We start from the raw sequence: 17,019 nt of genomic DNA, 5'->3' as shown, positions 1-17,019 counted from the left end.
GTCAAAAGTCGTTCTAAATATAAAGGAATAAACCAAGTATAAAACTTCCATCAATGGGATGCTTTTCCACAGAAATGTGACACTATTGATGCAGACCTGAAACTAGGATAACCTCAAAGACATGATGTGAGGGAATGAAAGTAGTCTCAAAGACTACAGAGGTGGTGTGGCCTGAGACATTCACACAGCCAGCCTAGATGTGACAGCCTAGGTGACAGTGTTTGGTTAGACTTTATCACTTTCTGACCCACCCCCACATGATAAATTCCTCTGCTGCATGTTGAATGTTGTCCTATGTTCAACAACGCTCTGAAGTATGGAGTCTCCACAGACTGAACCTCAACACCTCGGACTCCTCTGAATGGAGAGTTGCTGAGAACAGAATCTCAAATGTGTTCTGACAGCAGCTGTTCCCTCCACTGTCCCTGGCTCTTGCTCTCTCCTGCTGGTGAGCAGGAGTAGGTTAGGAATCCTCCACTGAAGCCATTTGTCTCCTGCACCTGACTCTCCCACAACATGAGGCCCAGACCTTCCTCACACTCAGCTGGAAATGAACTCGGTTGTACCAGAACAGATTTTCACCTTGGTTTAGTGGATTGCTCCAGGTCCCCCCTGCCCTGAGCAAAACTCTGAAGCTGCAGGTGGGGACAAAATAAGGGATCAGTTTAGGGGTGGGTGGCACCTTCATTTCCTTGTGGCTTGCTTGTCCTGGTGTCATGAGACTCCTGCCATATAAGTCAGGTCTGGGGCGACCAGGCTCCCAGCATCCCTAGTGGACTGTGCCCAGGGCAAAGCCTCCATCCTGGAAGTGGGGCTGCATACAATGAGTCCCACATCTCGGTGGCACCTGCAGGGGCTTGGCATCAACAGCAAACAGCTTGGGGTCACTGACATTCTGTCCCTCTGGAAAAGAGTCCTCTGAACAGGAGCTGGGCACCGGGAACCCTGTGTATTGGCTACAACAATCTGGCGTGGGGTTGCAGCCAGACTCAGTGGCACACGCCTATAGTCCCAGGTACTTGCACTGGATTCTCCATTTGCTGAGGTGGGGTGGGGAAGGAAAGGAACATACCTTAGCTCAAAATTCTAGCTGTTCCTTTTGTCAGTATAGTTTTTGGAATAAATGATTCCTAGTGGGCTGTATGCCAACAAGGCCATTTGTAGACACTTAAAATACATTGATTTTTTTATTCAAATTCAAGTTAGTTAACATGCAATGCAATATTAGATTCATGTGTAACATATGGTGATTCAAAATTCCCATACAACACCCAGTGCTCATTATGAGTGCACCCCTTCATCCCCATCATCTACTTCCCCAAACCCTCCATTCACCTTCCCTCTGGTAACCATCAGTTTGTTCTCTATACTTAAGAGTATAATTGGTGTGCTTACATGCTCCATGGGTTAAAGCCATGACTCTTGATTTGGGCACATGTCTTGAACTCATGGTTCCTGAGATCGAACCACACATTGGTTCCTGTACTGACACCACAGAAAATGCTTGGGATTCTCCTTCCCTCTTCCTCTGCCCCTCCTCCAATTTTCTCTCAGAAAAAAACATTTTTAAAATGTTTATACTACCCAAAGCAATCTAGACATTCAATGCAAGTAATTCAAAGCAAATATCCCTCTCAACTAATCCCAGAATTTTTCACAGAGCTAGAACCAATAATTCTAAACTTATACTGGTTGAGGCCCCTGGGTGGCTCAGTTGGTTAAGCGTCTGACTTCGGCTCAGGTCATGATCTCACAGTCCGTGAGTTCGAGCTCCACATTGGGCTCTGTGCTGACAGCTCAGAGCCTGGAGTCTGCTTCAGATTCTGTGTCTCCCTCTCTCTCTGCCCCTCCCATGCTCATGCTCTCTCTCTCCCAAAAATAAATAAAAACATTTCAAAAATAAAATTATCATGGAACCACAAAAGACCCTGAATCCGCAAAGCAATCATGAAAAAGAAAAAAACTGGAGGCATCACAATTCTGGATTTCAAGCTATATTACAATGCTATAGTCAGCAAGACAGTATAGTACCTGCATAAAAATACACACATAGATTAACATAACAGAATGTAAAACCCAGAAACCGACCCATAACTATATGGTCAACTAATCTTCGACAAAGCAAGAAAGAGTATCAAATGGAAAAATGAGAGTCCCTTCAACAAGTGGTGTTGAGAAAACTGGACAGCAACATGGAATTGTAATGAAACTGGACCACTTTGTACAATACACACAAAAATAAATTCAAAATGGATGAAAGACCTAAATGTGAGACAGGAAACCATAAAAATCCTAGAGGAGGACACAGGCACCAACGTCTTTGACCTTGACCAGGGCAACTTCTTACTAAACATTGTCCCCAGAGGCATGGGAAACAACAGCAAAAATGAACTATTGGGATCTCATCAAGATAAACAGGTTCTACACAGCAAGGAAATCATCAACAAAACTAAAGGCAACTGACAAACGGGGGAAGATATTTGAAAATGACATATCAGATAAAGAGTTAGTATTCAAAATATATAAAGAACTTATCAAACTCAACACTCAAAAGAAAAAAACAAAAAAATCCATCATGGATAAAGAAGATGTGGTATATCAATACAATGGAGTATGACTCGGCAATCAAAATGAATGAAATCTTGCCATTTGCAACTATGTGGATGGAACGGGAGGGTATCATGCTAAGTGAAATGAGTCAGTCAGAGAAAGACAAAATCATATGGCTTTACTCATATAAGGTCTTTCAGAGACAAAACAGATGAACATAAGGGAAGGAAAACAAAAATAATATAAAAACAGGGAGGGGGACAAAACAGAAGAGACTCATAAATGTGGAGAACAAATTGAAGGTTGCTGGAGAGGTTGTGGGAGGAGGAATGGGCTAAATGGGTAAGGGGCACTAAGGAATCAACTCCTGAAATCATTGTTGCACTATTTGCTAACTAATTTGGATATAAATTTAAAAAAATAAAAAACAAACATGGTAATGAAAGAAAAAAAAGAAGAAAATTACCTCCAGATGATCATGTCCACTATGAAAGCCGACATCTGACAGCATATTGAACAGAAAAATACGAAAACCATTCCTTCTACATCAAGATCAGACAATGATGATCACCCCTAACGTAAGTATTCAACATGATAACGTGAAGAATAAACATGCTGCCTCAAACCATATCAACGTGTCACATTGCTGATTTGGATGAAAGTCATGTGAGAAACAGCCAGTCCAAGGACACTCAGACCATCCTTTGTCCCTTGACAGCACGAAATAAATCTCCCCTGGGAAAACTCCCTTACCTGTTCCAGGAGGGAAGAACTATCCTTAGCACCAGAATAAGGAACACAGGGACAAGAAGGCTGTGAAAACAAACCTAGTTACTTGTTGACTAATTAAATACCCCCAAACCCACACCTTTGCCTTAACTCTTGCCAAATCGAATGTTTTGTTGTCTGAAAGTCACAAGTGCCACCTGCTTTGTACATTCTCTGGGTGTCATATCATTAGGAAGGCCATGCACTTGCAAAATGAAATTTATCCTCCCCTTTAGATCAGTCTTATGGCAATTGAATCCTTACACCATGTGAAACCCCAGAAGAAGGGAAAAGCATTCTTCTCCTACAACTGAAAGAATTACTCAAACTTTGGCAATAAAAAGAAATAAAAGACATTTAAAACAGTGAGAAGGAAGAAAAATTGCCTGTTTGTAGATGACATGATCTTAAACATAACAAAAGCCTAGAGATACCACAAAAAATATTAGAACCAGTTTTTAAAAATGAGGAGAAGTGCAGGATATGTAATGAACAAAAATAAATAAAAAATAAACCACCTGTGATTCTACACACCAGCGTGGAAATATATGCAAAACAAATAACAAAATTACAGAAGTGAAAATTTCACAGAAAAAAGTATTTGGGATTAATATCAAAAAGGATGTAAAATAATTGTAGAGCGAAAATGACCAATGTTGATGAAAGACATGTAAAACTGCACACATGCCTGCAAATATACCTGTGCTCACCAATTAAAATTATTCATATTTTCACAGCACCATCCACACAAACTAATGTAGAAATGCGTCCCCAACCCTGTCGTTCACTTTTACAGAATCAAATCTAAGTCTGAATCTTTTTTTTTTTTTTAATTTTTTTTTCAACGTTTTTTATTTATTTTTGGGACAGAGAGAGACAGAGCATGAACGGGGGAGGGGCAGAGAGAGAGGGAGACACAGAATCGGAAACAGGCTCCAGGCTCCGAGCCTCAGCCCAGAGCCTGACGCGGGGCTCGAACTCACGGACCGCGAGATCGGGACCTGGCTGAAGTCGGACGCTTAACCGACTGCGCCACCCAGGCGCCCCAGTCTGAATCTTGATATATATGTCAGAGGACATGCAAATAGTGCCCTCTCTGTAGCCCTCTGTAGTGCCCTCTGCAGTCTGCAGCTGGGAGAGGAGCCCCAGCCCTAGGAGTCCCAGGTGTTCCCATTCTGTGATCAGCACAGAACACACACACCTCACCATGGAGTTTGTGCTTGGCTGGATTTTCCTCGTTGCTCTTTTGAAAGTTAAGTCATGGTGAATTAGAGACACTGAGTATGTGAGTGGGTATGAGTGAGAACCAGTGGATGTGTGACAGATTCCTGACCAAGATGTCTGGTGTCTGCAGGTGTCCAGTGTGACGTGCAGCTGGTGGAGTCTGGGGGAGACCTGGTGAAGCCTGGAGGGTCCCTGAGACTCACCTGTGTGGCCTCTGGATTCACCTTCAGTAGCAACAGCAAGGACTGAGTCTGCCAGGCTTCAGGGAAGGGGCTGCAGTGGGCCGCATATATTAGATATGACGGAAGGAGCACAAGCTATGCAGACTCCGTGAAGGGCCGATTCACCATCTCCAGAGACAATGCCAAGGACACGCTATATCTGCAGATGAACAACCTCAAGACCGAGGACACGGCCACATATTACTGTGCAAGAGACACAGAGAGGGGACCCCAATGGAAGCCCACACACAAACCTCCCTGCAGGAGGGGATCAGCACAACCAGGGGGGCACACAAAATGCACAATTCTGGTTTGTGTTTCCAGAGGCAGGTGCAGATGGAGGTTACAGGCAGGTTTCCTGTCAGGGTCAGGGGCTTCCTCTCCACACAGCAGTTTCCCCAGGGAGGCTCTCTGGACACAGGTTTCTGTGCTTACCAATTAACTGTCTAAATTAGATACTTGTTGTCATAGGAAAACTACACTAACGTGCACAAAAGACACAGTTCTTTGCATTGCTTACTCCTGTCCCTCAATATGAGTGAATTGCAGATATCCTGAGGCACAACAGCTGAACATTTACAGGGGTCCCAGATGCAGTCCCAGTGCAGCCAGGACCACAGGATCCCACAGCTCCTCCTTATCCTCACCCAGCCATTGTCCCAATAAAACAACATGACACTTCCCACCTGGCTGTTGCTACGCAGGACTTTAAATGAGCTAGAGCTTTATTCAATTCCTCTAAAGAAGAGATAATTCATCTCCATTTATTAGGATTCTCCCGAGGCACAGGGCCCAAAGCACATTGGTTTACATGATTGAATACATTGATAAACCCCACCTACCACTCTCACATGCTGGAGACCCAGGAAAACCAGAGGTGTAATTCTCATCTAATTCTGAACTACTCTCTAGTCTCACAACGTGGAAAGCTGATGATGTAACTCTCAGAACAAGGGCCAGAGGAGACCACTGTTCCAGTTCAAACAAGCACATGGGAAGTAAAAATGAGGGAATTCTTCCTCCCTCTGCATCAGATTTTCTTCAGAACCTTAACAGAGTGGGTGATGCCGAGGCAGACAGAAACCATGGATAGAAATGCCAGTGTCTTCTGGAATAGTTACCAGACATCCACAGAAACAGTGGGGAAACTGGGCATCCATGACGCAGTCAAGATGACACATAAAGGTAATCAAGACAAGGCAACCTTCTGTAAATGTGCAGTTCAAAGACTGAAGGTTTAGAAGTCCATGCCATCATTGGGGTGGAGTCTGGTGGGCGTAGCAGTGCTCCAAGGGAGAAGCAGCCCTGTGGCCCACAGGCAGTGCTACAGTTTGAGGATCCCTGAGTCACATCGGGTGAGACAGTTACCTTCTTGGAGTGCATTTTCATGGGGCAGGAGAGCTGACAGGCACCGTTGCACTGCCCTGGTCATTAGCATAGGAGCCTCTGCTGAGAGCAGCTAAATGGACGCTGCTTCTTGTTGTTCTTCACCATGAACTCCAAGCCCTAGTGTTCATGCAACTGCCCTTCTGGGATAACCAGCTCCAACCACAGCATAGCGAGATGCTCTCCCAGAGGATCAGTGAGATCACTGTCATACTGAGTTCATACAATTTGGTGTATTCAAACCCAGTTAGAGCTCCTGAGATAAAACATAAGAGCCCTGAGATGCCAGGTGGGCCAATGGTTTCGACACAGACAGGATGAAGGCAGGGTTGTGGGGTGTCCTTGGCGTACCCTGATGACTTCCTTAGGCAAGACGGAACCCCATGCACTGAAGAGGGATGCTGCTATCATGGGAACTGCACTGACCGCACTATGCGCTGCCAAGAAATCTTTGCAAAATTCTGGAAAGGTGAAGATGTCTGCTATGCCATAAATCAAAAAAGCAGCCGATATGGACACTGCACAAGACCCTGGGGAATTCAACCCTGAACCCTGTTCCCACACAGACGTGCCGTGTGGAAGGCTGCAGTGTAGGATTGTCACACATCTCCCTCAGCTGCAAGAGAATGTTGGATTCAATCCATCTGAGATATCAGGGTTCTGGTGTTTGCGGCTGAATTCACATAGTAGCACAGGAACAACCGAGATTGGTCATGTGAGAACTGGTACCCCCTATGCTTCTGGAAAGCTCTGTCAGGACACCTACTGCACTGGCAGTGTGACTCAGCTGAATTAAGACTGTATCCCAGAGAAGTGCAGTCACAGAGGGATATGCAACAATAACAGGAACTGCCATTGCCACATAAGCTGGGATCCTCCATGGTGCACTGGACGAGGCACTGGTGGGAGCACAGGCAGTGCACCCCTCCAAGAAGAATGCGGCCAGTGAGGCAAACTCATGAATCCCTGTTATATCTCAGAGTGGTTTTTGGTCCCATTTAAGCCATAATAGCTGCATTCCTTGTGGTGTCGCCACAAATGTCAAATTATCAACCCCGAGAAAGTTAAGGGACTGATTGTTGCTGACGACAATCCATAATTACCCTCCTCACTGCTGAACAACTATAGACAATCCAACTGGCACATGTGTGAAAATACAGTAATGAGGCTGCAGAGCTGACATCCACGTTTCGGGGGTCTGCAGGAGACACAGGGGTCCACAGGCACATCATGGCTCTGACACACATCTCTCATGGCTCACTGACCAGAACGCTGAAATAACACTTAAACACTGCATGCTTGTGGCCTCTACGTATATATCTAAGCTTCCAAGAGCCCAAACTGAGCCCGAGATTATGTGCAGAGGACCTGAGTCAGCATCTGGGTCTTGAACTGAGGTATATGCTTCCAGAATTAAGAGACGTTCACACAAGCTCTTTCACGGACAAATTCATGAGTTGTCTCCAAAACTGTGCTCTTGCACACTTAACATTTTCTCATTCTCCAGGTAATCTGTCTTCCCCCAGTCCCAATGTGGGTTCAGGATAATGGAGGGCTACCACCCACCCACACTGCCTGTTCCACACTGGGGTGTCTGTGGGCTGTGAGGGAAGGGGACTGGCATTAGGTTCCACCTAGCACAAGCTGTGCCTCCATGGAGACAAAATTTCCAAATGTGGGAGACTGAGACTGTGAGACTGAATGGAGCACCCAATGAAATGAATCAGAAAGGCAGGCCTTTCTGATGAAAGGTGCCTATGGATGATCTGGCATCCAGTTGGAGCCCGATGAATGTGAATCCCTGCTCTCTTTCTCTTGCCTACTTTTCAGTGAGTTTAACCTTAGATAAGGATCTGCCTAGGATTCCCACTGGTTTTCTGAGAGCCTTCTCGAATAACCACACAGAGGTGAGCTTGTGAAAAGTTAGGGAATTCAGCCCCATGCATTCTCAAGTAATCAGGTACTTGCTACCCTGTTTTCTGTGCCCTGATCACTGGGACTGTGGGAAGGAGGCCTGCCCTTCCCAAGGTCCTTGTGTACCCTTGCTTCTGGGCCCTGTGAGTCAGAAATCCTGCGCCTCCATTTCCTTTGTTGGGGGTGCACGGAAACCCCACCTTGAGTCAGGAGGGCCCCATGCATCTCATGTATCCAAAGCCAGAGTTCAGATGCCTAGGGAGCTGCCTATCCACCCCCTGAGCAATGGCTCTTCCCTATTCCTTCAGCAGGATACAGTCTACATGTTCTTAATTTTGTACAACAGCTGGGGTCCCCAACACATTTGTCCCCAGGGATGGGATTGGGGGCCTAGGTGGTGCCCTCCAACAATGTGTTAGCACTGAAAATGGCTCACTCGTTTCCTACCCCCACATCTCAGCTGCTCTGGGAAGGAGCTGGAGCTTGCCGGTGGTCTGTAGCTTTGCTTTGGGCTGATGCCAGGTGTTGCCAGAAACCCCTACCCTAAGTTACCAGTGCCATAAAAGGTCAGACTCCCTGCAGAGAACAACAATCAGGCACCATCCTGGGGTTCCACAGGTGTGGATTTCCTACTCATCTCCAAGTGAGATATTGCTGGACACCGAAGACCATATGCCTAGATTAGTGTCGAAGAAGACGCCAGCTGCTGGGTCCACTGTGTTGCAGCCAGTACCCTGGTGTTGTGTTTGCTTAGCCATGCCTACCTAGTGACAGAGGCAACTCTACCAGGAGCATCATGTCTCCCTGGGCGGAGGACACAGCCAAGGCAACCTCCCCCTACTGGCTATATTCGTCACTGCTGTTGACAATGGCTCCCTATTTGACAGGTGTTGATGGGGACACTGCAGCATGGGAGGCCTAATCACACGTGTCTGGGAAGAGTTAACTTCTATCCCAGGTCTTCACTACACCAACATATCCACGGACCAGTGTGAAAGAGAGAAATGGTGACAGGCACTACACCATCATGAAAATGCAAGGTTTCCTGGAATCATTTGTCCAAAGGGAGGGAGACAAGGATATTGATTGGCTCTACTGGGTCTTCACAATTGGCTCCAAGCTGTTGCTTTAAGCGCTTGACATACTACAGCTGTCTGGATTGGTCCAAGTGCCCCAGATTCATAAATCACTGAAAAGCTCAAGGTATCAATGGCCTGTTTACTTAGAGACAACCTACGGAGCTTCCAGTCTTTTCACTGTATCAAAAGGCTCTGACAACCACCCCAAGGCACATGGAAAGAGACACACACCAAGGAAAAAGGGGAAGGCTCTGAGGAAGAGGCTCCCTAGGGCCTCAGAGTCCACAGAGGTAGGAAGAAAGAAGCTCTGATTCTCCGGACTTGGATTTTTATGGCACGACAGCACAGGCCCACTGGGAGAGGTCAAGGCCAGGTGATGCAATCCAACTCTAAGATAGAATGGGGACAATTCAATGGGTGTGGGATTTGGGTTTTGTTTTGTTTTGTTTTGTTTTGTTTCCCTTATGTCATGTGCCCATGAGCCCTTGTCCATTTCCACCTGGAGGAGAGGCACTTGACAACAGAACCTAAGGAGTTCTTCTTGAAGGTCCACTCTGATCTTAAGCCTTGTGCCAATACAATTCATGGAAATACCAGCTTTAGTGTAGCAGGCATTAGCATGCATGCCATAGATGTAAAAAGGAGAATTTTCAAGAAGCCCAAGACTTCTTTGCTGCAAATGGTGATGGGATCACCACCTCCATAGATAGGAGCCCACAGGAGGGTCCCAGCAGTGCCCCTTTCAAGGGGTGGAACTTCAACCCAGATCTCTTGCTCTAGAGATGATGCCCACACTTCTCCTTATGCACAGCTCTGAGAAGAGGGGTCCCTAGTGACTTAATCTCAGGACAGCCTGAACACAAGTCGGAAACTTTGATCAGACTCTTTGGGATCTTCGAGAGAATGCTGTTTCTAACCTTCGGGTGGGTGCCATCACTTCTTTGGACATGACAGCCCTGGTAGTGGGGAGCTAGGATCCCAGTGGGTGGGGAGATGCCAAGGCCCCTGCCTAGGGACCTGGAGGTTTGTGGAGTATGTCCTTCCTCCTGGGACAACTGCCTGTATACTTCTGTAATTACCGTGTAGGACACAGACACAGACAACACTTTATTTCTCTCATTGACCCTGAAGCCAAGGTACAGTGCTTCCCAGGAACCCCTCCAAATAAAAGTGTGGTGCCCTTTAGCTTACTAGGTATAAAGGTAGGGATAGTAGAAGGGTCTCAACATCGCTTTGATGTCACTATTGGAAGAATCTTTACTGAATCTCTTTTAGCAACTGTGGCCCCTTTGACCGTGCATTGTCTTGTTAATGATGTGAATGCCCTCACATGCCATCAAGGCCAGTGGGAACAAACCCAGTGCCTGGATTTCCTGGGGGGAGCTACATATCAGGAGTCTGTAGGACTGCAAATTGCACCCCCCCACACACATCCAATTAAGACAGTATATGCACATCAATATTGTGCGCAATAGAGGACTGAGAAATTGCACCCCATAATTCAAGATTTACTGAAGGAGGGGGGACATTAAACACACCATTTCTCCTTTCCGTCTGCCCACTTGACGGGCATTAAAGCCCCCTCCTAACAGGTGGCGCTTTACACTTGACTACTGAAATGTAAATGCCCAGCTGTCCATAAGATGGCTCACATTCCCAAGACTGTCTAGGCAGTTGAGGGTATCTAAAGGGCCACAGGGGAGACTCCGTCATGACTGAGCTAGCCAGTATGTCCCATTCAGCATCGAAGACCAAGGAGTCCCAGCCACAGTCTGCTCTCAACCTATACATCTCTACCCTGCTGCCTTGGGAATTCCTAACAGTCCAAACAGTGCCAAGATGTTAGCCTGACCAGCTCATGTAGAGCCTGTCATGAGTTCCCACTGCTCTGGGCAATTGAGGGTCACTGTCACTGGTCAATTATCATGCATTCCTGAAAGTTTGTGAGACACGGGAGGCCTGCAGCCCTTCAGCAGCTATAAGGTGGGTTTTGTCACCTGACTGAGCTACTCCAGATTTTCGGTCTACTCTCATATGACTTGTGCTGTTAGGCAGCCTTAGCTGGAAGTGGCTGAGCTATGCCACTTGATGCACAGGTAGTCTGAGTGCCAATGAAACATTTTGTGATCTGGACAGTGTTTGTGCCATGGGGGTTATGCTGGAGCACCTAGTGACCATCTGGCACCAGATTGCCTTGCTATGTCACCGAGAGAGAGAACCCAGCACCATGACTGTCTTCATACAAAGGGAAATATTCTCTCCCAATACTTCACCTGAGCAAAGGACCATCCTGAAGCTTCCATCAAAGTTGTGGTCCCAATCAATGCAGTGGAAGGAAAGGCAGAGTGACATTGTCGTTCTGGTTGTGGATACCACACCCTTCCATTTGTCCATCCACATGGTGCATTCACCTGCTTGCATTGGCAGGAAATAACACGACTTTGGGGGCTTACATGCTATCCTGATGTCAAAACGATTGACAATCAGACTGATTATTTACTGTAGACGGGATTTGGAAAACTGGTGTAAGGGTCTGTATCTGACCTGCTGAGATAACTACACAGGTGAATGGGGCAGATGCAGTCTGAAGACAGACAGTCGTAGAGGTTCAGAGGGAGAGCAGGAAATGTAGTCAGTCTTTTAATAGTGGGGGAAAGGGTAGGCACCATTTTAAAAAGTTTTTTTTTTTTTTTCCTGACAGGAAAGAGCCAGGAAAATGAAACTAGGTGGAAATGCAGTTTTTTGATCCATGACCTACTATGTGATGCCATGTGTTTCCGGAGCCTGGGAATTGGCTCTGGGAATCCTTACCTATGGTCGTTGTGGGGATGGCCATCCAGGATCTTGACGATGGCATTTTCTGGAACTATTTTGTGCAGCTGGCATGAATCCAGAAGAATCTTTCCCTAATTCTGATGGCAGTGTAGTCGGTTAGCAGTTCGTCATAAGGTCCTTTTCAGCGAGGTGGAACTGGGTGCTCTCTGAAGACGTGATGAGCGTCCCATATTCTGTAGAAAGGGTTGCATGGCTAGGCAGTGGCAGAGGCCATGTTCTTATTGTCTATGGATGATATAACCCAAGTGCACCTGTTACTTCTTGGACATGGCTATGCATGGCATCAACTTGGTCATATAAGTTATCATAAAGTTCACTCAATCAGGGAAGAAAGGGTTAAGGACTCCTTTCTAAAATACTGTTGCAAAGGGGGTCAGTCCCTGCCTGCTATTTGGAGCATTCCAAATCTCATTAAGGGCCAAGGACAATGATTATGGATGTTCCAGGCCAATTTCCAGGTGGATTTTTCCTGAAGGAATTTTGTGTCTAGTTTTTCATGTTCCATATCTGTTCCCCTAATCCACATATCCTCATCGTCTGCTTCTGTGATGATTAAGGATGATGTGGAGTATAAAATTCTAATTATCACTCCCAAGTCTTTGCAAGTACGTAGTTTGTCTATGTGCTGAAGTGAGTTCCTTGGTCTGGCTAAATCCATAATGGAATGGCAAATCCGGGAACCATTTCAGGCATTACATTCTTTACCACAGTCGTGGCAATGGCATGTGCAGTCAGTCAGCATCATTCCATCCACCAAACAAGCAGCCATTTACCAATGAGGAAGCCAATTTGTCAAATCCATCTGGAGATCCCCAGTGGGCAGGGAGGGGCTACGCGCCCATAGACTTCCTTCTAGCTCTACAAATATTTGCTTGCCCCTTTTCTAGTATGGTGTAGTCCCCCTTGCATGCTTTGTTCTCTGTGACTTTGCTTTTATATCAAATCAATCATTCTCAAGTGAATGTCATCATATTCATCTTTCATGTTTTCTTTGAAGGCATTTAGGTTCAAGTGTTCTTCTTAATCCTTCATCCATTTTGAGATTTTTTTTGTGTCGACGTATATGTATGAAGAAAGATTATGGCCAAATGTTATTATTTTGCATGTATATATCAATACTATTTTTTAATTTTTACTTTGTTTTTGAGGGAGAGAGACAGATCATGAGTAGGGAGGCACAGAGATAGAGGCAGAAACAGAATCCAGGCCCTGAGCTGTCAGCAGGAGCCTGATGTGAGGCTCGAACTCACAAACCATGAGATCATGACCTGAGTGGAAGTGGGATGCTTAACCTACCAAGCCACACAGGTGCCCCTAGTCAACACCATGTTTAAGAGACAGTATCCTCCCCCCACTGTGCATTGTTGGAAATCTCGTGGAGGATTTGCTCACTGCATCTGCAAACTTCTACTTCTGGGCTCTGTAATGAGCTCCACTGGTCTAAATATCTCATTTGATGCCAGAAGCACACTGTTGTGGTTAATGTACCTCTGCAATATACTTAGAAAGAGAGAAGTGTGATGTCTCCAGGTTCTCTCGACGTCATGATTGTTTTGTGGCTTCCATGTGTTGTGTGCTTTCATATGAATTGTATATTTTGCAGGTTCCTTAAAAAACTCATTGGCATTTTTATTGACATAAAAAGATAAACATAAAAATAACATAAAAAGATAAAGCAGACAGAAAATAGAGACTATCACAAATACAGAAAACAAATCAATTACATAAAAATTTGTATTTGGAAAAGTAAGTAAAATTTGAAACAAATAGGTAGCCTGGGGAAATAGGGAAGACTCAAACAAATGCAATCAGAATTGAAAGAGGAGACATAACTGAACTAAAGACATGGAAACGATCATTAAATAAAAACTTAGGTATTTATAGGCCAACAATTAGATCACCAGGAACAAATTACACATTTAATGCCATAACGTAGGCCACCAAGACTGCTTCATGGAAAAATACAAAAGGAACAAAAGAAAAATTAAAAAGATTTCTCTATCTAAAACCTCACCCTGCAAAAAATCTGCCTAGGAGTCCATGGCTTTATTAAAACTTCTACTAAGTATTTAAAGAGGAGTTAATGCCAATATTTCTCAAACTATTACAAACCACTGATAAAAAAAACAGCACTCCCTAATGAAATTTGTGAGGACAGCATTGTTTTCACACCAAAACCAAAGAAAGACACCACAAGAAGGGAAACTACAGGTCACTATCGCAAATGAACATACATGCAAAATTCCTTCACAAAATCTGAGCATACTGAATTCAACAGAACATTGAGAGGATCATACAACATAATCCAGTGTGATTCACTCCAGGGATGCAAGGATCCTTCAACATACACAGATGCATAAATGTGATGTCCTCCATTAGCAGAGGGAATGACTGAATCAAAGCCATCATTGATTGATTCAAAAAAACATTAGACAAAATTCAACACATGTTCATCATTTAAAAAGAACCCAATTAAAAAGGGACCGAAGGAAATTACCTCCACATGATCATGGCCACTATGAAAAGCCCACACCAGACAGCATATTGAACGGTAAAATGCAGAAGGCTTTCCTGTCAAATCAGGAGCCAGGCAATGATGGTCACCCCTAACATAAGTGTTCCCCATGATAATGTGAAGTATCCATATGCCACCTCAAACTATGTCATCTTGTCACACTGCTTATTTGGGTGAAAGTCACTTGAGAAAGAGTCCAAGTACACTCAGACTCTCCACTGTCCCTTGACAGCAGGATATAAATCTCCCTCCCATGTACCAAGAGGGAAGAACCATCGTTAGAACCAGAATAAAGAATACAGGGACAAGAAGGCTATGCAAACAAACCTACTTACTTGGTGACCCCAAACTTAACTCTTGCCAAACCCAATGTTTTTTTTTGTCTGAAAGACACAAGTGCCACCTGCTTTGTCCTTTCTCTGGGTGTCATGTCATTAGGAAGGCCATGCACTTACAAAATGAAATTTATTCTCTCCTGTAGATAGGTCTTATGTCAATTGAATCCTTACACTGGCTAAATCCCAAAAGAAAAGAAGGGAAAAGCTTTCTTCTCCTACCACTGGAAGATGTAACCAGAAAAAAAATACGGGATAAAAAAAATAAAAGACATTTAAATCAGTAAGGAGGAAGGAAAATTACTTGTTTGCAGGTGACATTGATCTTAAACATAACAAAACCCTAGAGATACCACAAAAAATATTAGAACCAGTTTTTTTTTAATGAGGAAAAGAGCAGGATGCCAAATGAACAAAGAAAATAAATAAAAACAAACCACCTGTGATTCTACACACCAGCATGAAAATACATGCAAAATAAATAACAAAATTATACAAGTGAAAATGACAGAATAAAGTATTTTGCGTTAAACTTCAAAAAGTATGTAAAATACTTGTAGAGTGAAAATGATCTATGTTGATGAAAGACCTGTAAAAATGCACACAGTACTGCAAATACACCTGTACTCACTGAATACAATTATTCATATTGTCAAAGCACCATCTACACAAACTAAACTACAAGTGCGTCCCTAACACTGTTGTTCACTTATAAAGAATAAAATCTAAGACTGGAGCTTGATATATGTGTTAGATCACATGCAAATGGGGTCCTCTCTATGGTGATAAAACCAGCCCATCCCAGACTCCGAAGCTGGGAGAGGAGCCCCAGCCCCTAGAGTCCCAGGTGTTCCCATTCTCTGATGAGGACAGAACAGACACCTCACCATGGAGTTTGTGCTTGGCTGGGTGTTCCTGGTTGCCCTTTTAAAAGGTAATTCATGGTGAATGGGAGACACTGAGTATGTGAGTGGATAAGAGTGAGAAACAGTGGATGTGTGACAGTTTCCTGACCAAGATGTCTGGTGTCTGCAGGTGTCCAGTGTGACGTGCAGCTGACGGAGTCTGGACGAGACCTGGTGCAGCCTGGGGGGTCCCTGAGACTCTCCTGTGTAGCCTCTGGATTCACCTTCAGTAGATATGGAATGAGCTGGGTTCGCCAGGTTCCAGGAAAGGGGTGTAGTGGCTCACATATATTTATGATGATGGAAGTAGCACGTTCTACGCAGACTCAGGAAAGGGCCGACTCCCCATCTCCAGAGACAACTCCAAGAACACGCTCTATCTGCAAATGAACACCCTGAAGGCCGAGGACAAGGCCACATATTACTGTGCAAGAGACAGGGTGAGGGGACCTCTCTGGGAGCCCAGACACAAACCTCCCTGCAGGAGGCGATCAGCACCACCGGGGGGCGCACACTATGCATAATTCTGCTTTGTGTTGCCAGGAGGAGGTGAAGATGGAGGTTACAGGCAGCTTTCCTCTCAGGGTCTGGGGCTTCCTGTCCACACAGCAGTTTCTCCAGGGAGCCACTCTGGACACAGGATTCTGTGTTTACCTATTACCTGTGTGAATTAGATCATTGTTTTCCTAGGAAATCTACCCTAACATGCACAAAGACACAGTTGTTTGCATTGCTTTCTCCTGTCCCTCAACATGAGTGAATTACAGATTTCCTGAGGCACAATAGCTGAACATTTACATGAGTCCCAGATGCACTCCCTGTGCAGCCAGGACCACAAGCTCCCAGAGCTCCCCATTATCTTCACCCAGCCCGTGTCCCAATCAAACAACGTGACACTTCCTTCATGGCACTTCGCTACTCAGGACTTTAAATGAGCTACAATTTTATTCACTTCCTCTAAACAAGAGATAAATCTTCTGCATGTATTAGTCAGGATTCCCTCGAGCAACAGAAACCAAAGCACATTGGTTTCCATGAGAAAATATGTTGAGAAGTCCCATGATCTACACTCACAAGTTGGGGAGCCAGGAAAACCAGTGGTATAAGTCTCGCCTGATTCTGAACTAGTGTCTAGTCTCAGAACCTGCAGAGCCTATGATGTAATTGTAAGAACAAGGGCAGGAGGAGACCAATGTTCCAGTTCAAACAAGCACATGGGAAGTAAAAATGAGGGAATTCTTCCTCCCTCTGTGTCGGATTCTACTCAGAACTGTGATGGAATGGGTG

At 45.0% G+C, this 17,019-nt stretch overlaps 2 pseudogenes; both read left to right on the top strand.

Annotated features, from left to right (window-relative positions):
- The first annotated feature begins 4,525 nt into the window (after nt 1-4,525).
- LOC131518285 (immunoglobulin heavy variable 3-74-like) lies at nt 4,526-7,329 on the top strand (annotated as a pseudogene).
- An 8,386-nt stretch (nt 7,330-15,715) lies between these two features.
- LOC131518018 (immunoglobulin heavy variable 3-23-like) lies at nt 15,716-16,256 on the top strand (annotated as a pseudogene).
- The last annotated feature ends 763 nt before the right edge of the window (nt 16,257-17,019 follow it).

This window comes from Neofelis nebulosa, chromosome 7, assembly GCF_028018385.1.
Source record: "Neofelis nebulosa isolate mNeoNeb1 chromosome 7, mNeoNeb1.pri, whole genome shotgun sequence".
NCBI classification, from domain to species: domain Eukaryota; kingdom Metazoa; phylum Chordata; class Mammalia; order Carnivora; family Felidae; genus Neofelis; species Neofelis nebulosa.
This window is presented reverse-complemented; position numbering and strand designations above follow the sequence as displayed.